The 9744-nt window shown below is 44.7% G+C and overlaps 1 protein-coding gene across 2 annotated transcripts in view; it reads left to right on the top strand.

The window, feature by feature from the left end:
* The first annotated feature begins 8913 nt into the window (after positions 1 to 8913).
* CPQ (carboxypeptidase Q) overlaps positions 8914 to 9744 on the top strand; it is a 366663-nt gene continuing 365832 nt past the window's right edge. The window contains exon 1 of one of the 2 annotated variants that reach the window (XM_033934451.1): positions 8914 to 9044. The gene's annotated coding sequence lies outside the window, so the exon portion shown is untranslated. The remainder of the gene's footprint in view (positions 9045 to 9744) is intronic. The other variant, XM_033934454.1, reaches the window with a different exon arrangement.

Raw genomic sequence — 9744 nt, 5'->3', positions numbered from 1 at the left:
GCGTAACAGTGGGTGAGGCATGAGCAGACCAGGGGCATTCCCTTAAGATGCACACAGTGCTATAGAACAGTGTTTCTCAACTTCTTCGAGCCAAATACCCCATAAGCCTAACAAATACCAACCGAGTACCCCTGCCCAAGCTCCACCCCAGACCTGCCCAAGCTTCGCCTCTGGCTCCACCTCCATAATAATAGTACTAATTGTAACACAATTTTTTCCATCCATTTTTCATATACACACAATATAATCTTATTAATATATAATGGTAACCACAAAATAAAAGAAAACACAAAGCATAGTGGGCGCAGAGAAAATGTTAATTATCATTTATATTTGAGGGGTTTTTTTTCCAGAGAGGTCAAAGCAGATGACTTTAAAATAAGCAATCAGTAACAAGTATAGAAAAATAGACAAATATAGACAACAGATATAAATTCACAAAACTGACACATTTTGATCACTAAATCTATATATATAAAATCGGAGGTATGTATGTGTGTATGTATGTGTGTGTGTGTGTATGTGCCGCGATCACGCAAAAACGGCTTGACCGATTTGAACGAAACTTGGTATGCAGATCCCTCACTACCTGGGGTGATATGTTCTGGGGGTCTCGCGGCCCACCTGCACACGTGGTCGGAGCTACAAACAGAACATCAGATTTCACCCATTCATGTCAATGGAAAAAAATGTAAAAAGCTGCCATTAAGAACATAAGAACATAAGAAGTTGCCTCCGCTGAGGCAGACCATAGGTCCATCCTGCTCAGCGGTCCGCTCCCGCGGTGGCCCTTCAAGCCCATTGCCTGAGTAGTGGTCTATATCTATCTATACCCTTCAATCCCTTTTTCTTCTAGGAATCTATCCAAACCTTCTTTGAAACCATTTAATGTGTTCCTGTCTACCACAGCCTCCGGAAGTGCGTTCCATGTATCCACCACCCTCTGAGTGAAAAAGAACTTCCTAGCGTTTGTTCTAAACCTGTCCCCTTTCAATTTCGCCGAGTGCCCCCTTGTACTTGTGTTGCCCCATAATTTGAAAAATCTGTCCCTGTCTACTTTTTCTATGCCCTTCAGGATCTTGAAGGTTTCTATCATGTCTCCTCTAAGTCTCCGCTTTTCCAGGGAGAAAAGTCCTAGCTGCTTTAATCTGTCGGTATATGAGAGATTTTCCATTCCCTTTATCAGTTTAGTTGCTCTTCTCTGTACTCCCTCAAGTACCGCCATGTCCTTCTTGAGGTACGGCGACCAGTACTGGACACAGTACTCTAAGTGCGGCCGCACCATTGCACGATACAGCGGCATGATGACTTCCCTCGTCCTGGTCGTGATACCCTTCTTAATGATACCCAACATTCTGTTTGCTTTCCTTGAGGCCGTGGCGCACTGCGCCGATGCTTTCATTGTTGCGTCTACCATCACTCCCAGGTCTCTCTCCAGGTTACTGACCCCTAGTGGTGTTCCCCCCATTTTGTAAGTGAACATCGGGTTCTTTTTCCCCACGTGCATGATCTTGCATTTCCCTATGTTGAAGCTCATTTGCCATTTTTCGGCCCACTTTTCCAGCTTCGTTAGATCCTTTTGGAGATCTTCGCAGTCTTCCCTCGTTTGAGCCCTGCTGTATAGTTTGGTGTCATCTGCAAATTTAATGACCTCACACTTGGTTCCCGCTTCTAGGTCGTTTATGTAGATATTGAACAGGAGCGGTCCCAGCACTGACCCCTGTGGAACTCCGCTCGTGACCCCTTTCCAGTCCGAGTAATGGCCCTTTACGCCAACCCTCTGTTTCCTGTTTGCCAGCCAGTTTTTGATCCATCGGTGGATCTCCCCTTGCACCCAATGGTTCCATATCTTCTTGAGCAGTCTCTCGTGTGGTACCTTGTCGAAGGCTTTTTGGAAGTCGAGGTAAATGATATCTATGGATTCTCCTTTATCCACCTGGCTGTTCACCCCCTCAAAGAAGTACAATAAGTTTGTGAGGCATGACCTACCCTTGCAGAAGCCATGCTGACTCGGTTTTAGCTGCCCATTGTTTTCGATGTGTTCACAGATGCTGTCCTTAATCAGTGCCTCCATCATCTTTCCCGGGACCGAGGTCAGGCTCACCGGCCTGTAGTTTCCTGGGTCGCCCCTTGAGCCCTTCTTGAAGATGGGCGTGACATTTGCTATTTTCCAGTCCTCTGGGATCTCTCCGGTTTTTAAGGATAGGTTGCATATTTGTCGAAGTGGCTCCGCTATTTCGTTTTTTAGTTCCTTGAGTACCCTTGGGTGAATGCCGTCCGGACCTGGCAATTTGTCGCTCTTTAGTCTGTCTATCTGCTTGAGTACATCCTCTTGGCTTACCTCTAAATTGACCAGTTTATCATTTTGGTCTCCCATTACGATTTCCTCGGGTTCCGGAATGTTGGTTGTGTTCTCCCTCGTGAAGACTGACGTGAAGAACTCATTTAACTTGTCAGCTATCTCTTTCTCTTCTTTTACTACTCCCTTTCTATCTCCATCATCCAATGGTCCCACTTCTTCTCTTGCCGGTTGCTTCCCCTTGACGTATCTGAAGAAAGATTTGAAGTTTGTTGCTTCCTCTGCCAGTCTCTCTTCGTATTCTCTTTTTGCTTTTCTAACCACTCGGTGATATTCCTTCTGGTGTTCTTTGTGCACTTTTTGGTTCTCCTCTGTTTGGTCTTTTTTCCATTTTCTGAATGATGCTTTCTTGTCGCTTATCGCCTTCTTCACTGCATTTGCTATCCACACTGGGTTTTTTGTTCTATTTTTTTTGTACCCTTTCCTGAACTTGGGGATGCACAGGTTTTGCGCTTTGTGCATAGATTCCTTGAGTAAGGTCCAAGCTTTTTCTATGGATACCATCTTCCCTATGTTGCCTTTGAGTTTCTTTTCCACCATTTTCCTCATGGCATCATAATTTCCTTTTTTGAAGTTGAGTGCCGTTGTTGTGGTTCTTTTCCCCTTTGATGATCCAATTTCTAGCCTGCACTGGATCGTGTTGTGATCGCTGTTACCTAGCGGGGCTAATACCGCCACCTCCTTTGCTGGCCCCCCTAGTCCGTTGAAGATTAGGTCAAGAGTGGCATCGCCCCGTGTTGGTTCCGTGACCAGTTGCTCCATGAAACAGTCCCTCGTGACCTCTAGGAATTTGGTCTCCCTTGCGCAGTTTGAGTGTCCAATACTCCAGTCTATCCCAGGATAGTTGAAGTCCCCCATCACCACCACATTTCCGCTTCTGCATACCTGCCTCAGTTCAGCCTCCATGTCCTGGTCGATTTCTTCCGGTTGTCCAGGTGGGCGGTAGTACAGCCCCAATTTAATGTCTGCCCCAGTTTCTCCCTGTAGCTTAACCCATAATGATTCCAAGCCATCCGCCTGTACTGTTGTTTCCATCCTGGCTGAGGGTATGGAGTCTTTTATGTACAGCGCTATTCCTCCACCCTTTTTATGTGTCCTGTCTCTCCTGTATAGTTTGTACCCTGGTATGGCCACATCCCATTGATTGTCCTCAGTCCACCACGTTTCTGTGACTCCAATTATGTCCAGGTCCTTTTTGCTGGCAATGATTTCTAGTTCACCCATTTTGGCCCTTAGGCTCCTAGCATTTGTGTATAGGCAGTTTAAGACCCAGTATTTTGCCCTCTCTTTTTGTTTTCCTCGTGTTTTGGGTCTCCTGCAGTCCTCCTCGTGGTTCACCAGCCCCCGAGCTTCATCTCGGTAATCCTCCTCCTGCTGTGTGTCCTTCTGCTTGGAAAACTTCCACTGTAATACCAATTCTAAAAAACTTTAAGTCCAGTCAAGATGACTCATCTAACTACCGCCCCATTTCAAATCTTCCTTTCCTAATGAAACTGACGGAAAAACTAGTTTTCGAACAACTATCTGACTTCATTGAATCCTCCAATGCGTTACATCCGAATCAAACAGGTTTTCGTAAATACCACAGCACCGAATATTCCATGATTGGTCTTGTCACTAACATTCACTACTTCCTTGACCATCACAAATCTGTAGCTCTCTTTTCCTTAGATCTATCCGCAGCCTTCGATACCATAGATCATGACATTCTTCTTAATCGTTTACAATCACTAGGAGTAGAGGGCCAAGTCTTACAATGGCTTACCTCCTTTCTATCGGATCGTCTCTCCAGAGTTAAATTCAATGAATCCTATTCCGACCTTTTCCCCTCATCTTTTGGAGTTCCACAAGGATCAATACTTTCTCCTCTTCTATTCAACATTTTCCTATCCCCACTTATCACCATGTCACAGTCTCTAGGTTTTACAACTTTTTCTTATGCAGACGACATTCAACTGATGCACCCCCTCAATCCAGAAAACCCTGCAGAAATAAAAATTATCAATGACAAACTGGAAAAAATTAAAAACTGGCTAAGCAATAATAAACTGGCTCTAAACACCAAAAAAACCAAATCCATGCTTTTTACTTGGAAAAGAGATATATCCCAAAAAATACCATTCACACTCGACAATACTTTAATAGAATCGGTACCCAAGCTAAAAATCTTAGGTGTAACTCTTGATGTAGATCTGTCTTACCACGATCATATCAGTGTAGTTGTCAAATCATGCTTTTACAGACTACGGCTGTTACGTTCAATCTCTACATTCTTAGACACTAAATCCCTCAATATTTTAATTCATTCACTTATTATTTCCAAACTGGACTACTGCAACTCTCTTCTAATTAATATAACTCAAAAAGAAAACAGACGCCTCCAAATTATCCAAAATACAGCAATCAAACTAATCCATAACGCAAAGAAATTCGACCATGTTACCCCCTTACTAATTAAATCACACTGGCTCCCAATAACCCATAGAATTACGTTTAAAATTTTATTCCTGGTTTACAAATCTCTAATTTTCAATGAACCTCAATATATTGCTAAAATGATTGTCCCTCACAAAACTTTACGTTCTCTCAGATCTTCTTCTTCACAATTGCTCTCAGTTCCCTCATTAAAAGTCATTGGCACTAGGCGAAATGACATATTTTCTGTAAAAGCACCCTCACTATGGAACTCCCTTCCAAACTTCATTAAAAATGAAACTGACCTCGTTGTTTTTAAGAAAATTTTAAAAACTTACCTATTTCAAGACGCGTTTGACATATGAAAATCCACCTTTTTAGCACTTTTTAGGTCCAATATTTTTAATAACCCTTTATTACCCAATGTGTTTCCCTTTTGATGTCTTTCTCTAACTAAGAACAACATTGTAACTTTTCCCCTTCCTTCCCACCCCCTCCTGTTCGTCTAATTTTGTTTGTTTTATGAGTAACTATTGCAAAGTTATTGTATTACCACACTCTGTTGGTTTTTATTACTGTACATCGCTTAGATGTTATTATAAGCGATTTATCAAATAAAGGTCAAACTTGAAACTTGAAACTTGTGTCTGTGACGTCCTCGGCCTGTTTCCCCTGCACCTCTTGCTCCCGTAATTCCCATTCAGTCCCGGGCTCTTTTTTACAATGTCTTTGCCCCTCTGGCTCCTGTTGTTTTTTGTTGGTGCCGCTTTCCAGTTCCATTTGTGCCCTCGGTCCCTGCAATGCGTCCTTAGGTCCTTTTTTAAAACATACACACTCAGTCCCGAGTCTTCCTTTACAATGTCCCAGTTCAGTATCCTTGTCCGGTACTGATGTCCGATGTGTCAAGGTCAGATCGACTATCGGCTTTCCCCTTTTCCTCAGTTTAAAGCCAAGTCTATGACGTTCTGGACGTTGCGTGCCAGCATCTTCATCCCAGCTGTGCTAAGGTGCAGTCCATCTCTTCTGTAGAGCTTGTTCTTCCCAAAGAAAGTAGTCCAGTTCCTAACAAAGTGGAAACCCTCCTCTTCGCACCATCTCCTCAGCCAAACGTTCATTGCCTGTAGTTCGCTCTGTCTCCTTTTATCCGCTCTCGGTACTGGCAAGATCTCTGAGAAGGCTATCTTCCTTGCCCTCAGTCTCAATTTTCTCCCCAGGATCCTGAACTGGTCAGTCAGTGTGGTCCTGTCGAAGTTCCTCCTGTTGATGTCGTTAGTTCCAATGTGGATCACTACTGCTGTCTCCTCAGTCTCAGCTCCCTCCAGTATCCTCTCAATATTGTTGATGACGTCCTTTGTTCTTGCCCCCGGGAGACATGTTACCAGTCTGTCCTCTCTCCCTCCGGCTATGTGACTGTCTACTCCTCTCAGGATTGAGTCTCCAACCATGATAGCCGATCTCCCCTTCTTCAACTGTCTCTCTGGTCTCAGATCTGTGTCATTCTCACAGTAATTCAAAAACGGCTTGACCGATTTGAACGAACCTTGGTATGCAGATCCCTCACTACCTGGGGTGATATGTTCTGGTGGTCTTGCGGCCCACCTGCACACATGGGCGGAGCTACAAACAGAAAATCTGATTTCACCCATTCATGTCAATGGAAAAAATGTAAAAAGCTGCCATTCTCACAGTAATTCAAAAACGGCTTGCCCGATTTGAACGAAACTTGGTATGCAGATCCCTCACTACCTGGGGTGATATGTTCTGGGGGTCTCGCGGCTCACCTGCACACGTGGGCGGAGCTACAAACAGAAAATCAGATTTCACCCATTCATGTCAATGGAAAAAATGTAAAAAGCTGCCATTCTCACAGTAATTCAAAACCGGCATGACCGATTTTAACGAAACTTGGTATGCAGATCCCTCACTACCTGGGGTGATATGTTCTGGGGGTCTCGCGGCCCACCTGCACACGTGGGCAGAGCTACAAACAGAAAATCAGATTTCACCCATTCATGTCAATGGAAAAAATGTAAAAAGCTGTCATTCTCACTGTAATTCAAAAACGGCTTGACCGATTTGAACGAAACTTTGTATGCAGGTCCCTCACTACCTGGGGTGATATGTTCTGGGGGTCTCTCAGCCCACAACTCTATGTTGCTTGCTCAAGGGTGGGTTCACCCAACAATTTATATGTTCTTGCTCCTGGAGGTGAAACTAAAAATGTTGTTTATAATCACGTTTTGCGTTAGTTGTATTGTATTCATTTTGTCAAATATTTCACATTATAATTTGAATATTGTACTTTTTATTAAGCTGTAAAACAATAATTTCATTCACCACTATAAAGTATCTTTATTTGAATCCATTTACAGTGTTATTGCTATAATTAAATACCTGTGCAACGCCGGGGCATCAGCTAGTTGAAATAAAATTATTTTTCCTGCCTTTGTTGTCTGGTGATTTCATGAGTCTCTGGTTACATTTCCTTCTGACTCTGCAGCCAACATTTCTTTCTTTCTGCCTCCTGCACACTTCCTCTCCTGCGGACCCCATTCCCTACCCAACCAACATCTCTCTCTTTCTGTCCCTCCAAGAATCCAATTTTTCTTCCTCTCTCCTCCACCCCTATTGGCAATATGACTCGCTCTCTCTCACTGCCCATCTGTCTTGAGAGATCCAGGCATCTCTCCCACCCCCTCTACTGCTACATCCAACATTTCTCACTCTCTCATCCCCTGGATCATGTGCACCATTTTTCACTACTACCCTCCAGCCCCATGCCCATTTCTCCTTCTATCACCCCTCTCCAGCACAATGCCACATTTCTCCCTCCATCACTATGTACAACATTCTTTCCCCTTGCATCCCCTTCTGCACCACCATAGCCAACATTTCTCCCTCTCATCCTTCTATTCCCCATGTATCTCTACCTCACTCCTCTCTCTCTATACCCAACTTTCCTTTCTTCCTTTCCCCATGTGCACCATCTCTCACTCACACACTCATGCCCATCAATTCTCCCTTTCTATTCCCTCCCTTCTGTGTCCCATGTTCATGCCCCTTCTCTTCCTTCTGTGTCAAGTTCATGCCCCCTCCCTGCCTTCCAGCTTTGTCCCAAAATTAGGTTGCACATCAGGGATCCCTGCTTGCCCTGCCTGCACCCCTCCTTTCCGAAGCCAACCTATCCCCAAAAATCGCAGGTGCCACTGAGGATCTCTGCCCACCCACTCCCTGCTGAAGCCGCTGCCAGGGATCCCTCCCTGTTGGCCCACTGCACTACCCCCACCCCTGATGCCGACCCTGTTACTTCTTTAGAGCCAGACTCGCTCCATCCTCCCCCAGCAGCAACTCTGTGCAGGGATGGCATGTGCAGCGATTTACATGCTGCACATGGCAGGTCCACAAGCCTTCCATCTGATGTCAATTCTGATGTCAGAGAGAAGGCTCATGGTCAGCTAAGCAGCGTGTGAATCTCCACCTGTGTCCCTGCACAAGAGTGCTGCTGGGGGAGGAGAGAGCCAGTCCGGCTCCAACGAAGTAACAGGGTTGGGTTTGGGGGTGGGGGTATGCAGCAGGCAGGTAGAGAGATAGGGAGGGATCCCTGGCAGCGGGCAGGCCACGTACCCCCAAGTGGCTCAGGTACCCCCAAGGGTACGCGTACCACGTGTTGAGAAACACTGTTATAGAATAGTGTGGTTCCACACTCAACTTGAGCGCTGAGATTTATACCTGGTTTCAGTTGGTGTTATTCCTCAAGCATATAGTTGAGTGTGGATCCTGGAACACCCATCAAAGAATACTGTTCAGTACCATTTACTGAATCCAGCCCATAATGGCTACTGAAAAGTCTTACTGACTTCCCAGAACTTTCTGGATAGTGCCAGGGTGGAATGGGGGAGGGGGGATCTGCTCTAATTCTACAGATAGCTGCCAATATTCAGTTATTATTTATAAAACAGAGATGGTCGCTCCTTTCTATATATACTGTATATTCAATGCTGCTGCTTCTATGGATAACAACATTTAGAAAAAGACACTGAGCGCAAGGTTTAAATTAACTGCTTGTGGTGAAACACGTGCAGTGGTTAAGTGAAACCAAACTGAGCACTTTTAGTTGTTGTTCACCGCTGCACTGAGGTTTGTCTCCCCCCCCTTCACCTCTGCACAGCTTATCCCCTCCTTCAGAAAGAGAGCCGCCTTTCAGCTCCTCCTCCAGTCCAGCAAGAGGAACCCATTTTCCAGGGAGAAAGACGTCAGCTGGGAAACTGAGGCAAGTTTCAATTTATTTTTCAAGCGGCTTTTCCTTTTTGTAGGCTGCAGAGAATGTCCGTGGAAGCTGAGTTGTATCTTTTGTTAACTGTATTCTTCACGTCCTCCCCCTGCAGACACACCACCTTACAGTCCCGGTCATGTGCCTCTGTTTGGTGTTATCAAGCAGAAAACTACTGTGAGCTTCCCTTCTGCTGAGTAGGCTGTTAGATTTGGTTTCTTTGCTTTTGTTTTATCTTAAAAGTCTGTGCCTCCTCCCTCCCCTTCCTCATTTATTTTCTCCCTGTAAGAGCAGTGAGATTTTAATGACTGACTTTTTGGCCTTTTCATTGTCACACCGGCACACTTCAGGAAACATTCAGAAGTGTGGCTTTTCTTCTTGTGTTTTTTGAAGTGCCTTTAAAACATTAGTTCCCCTTCCCAAGGAAGAAATTATATTTATTTTTTTAAAAAAAGGTCAGAGCTGAGCTAAAAAGGCTTACCTCTACCTGGCCATAACCCTCTTACCCCTTTTCTGTTCTGTGTGGTCTGAATGTATTCTTCCTTGTGGCACCTTTGTGAAGAAGCAGCCCAGTGCAGTGGCGTACCTAGCATATGTAGGACAATGTAGTGATAAAGTTTTGCAGAAAACTATGTGAGACAAGTATCAACTCTAAATTTACTCAAAAAGAAGGAAAAAGCCTCAGAAAAAGGCCCTCCCA

This window comes from Geotrypetes seraphini, chromosome 2 (assembly GCF_902459505.1).
Source record: "Geotrypetes seraphini chromosome 2, aGeoSer1.1, whole genome shotgun sequence".
Classification (NCBI taxonomy): domain Eukaryota; kingdom Metazoa; phylum Chordata; class Amphibia; order Gymnophiona; family Dermophiidae; genus Geotrypetes; species Geotrypetes seraphini.
Note: the sequence above shows the minus strand (reverse complement) of the source record. Positions and strands in the feature narration are given on the sequence as shown.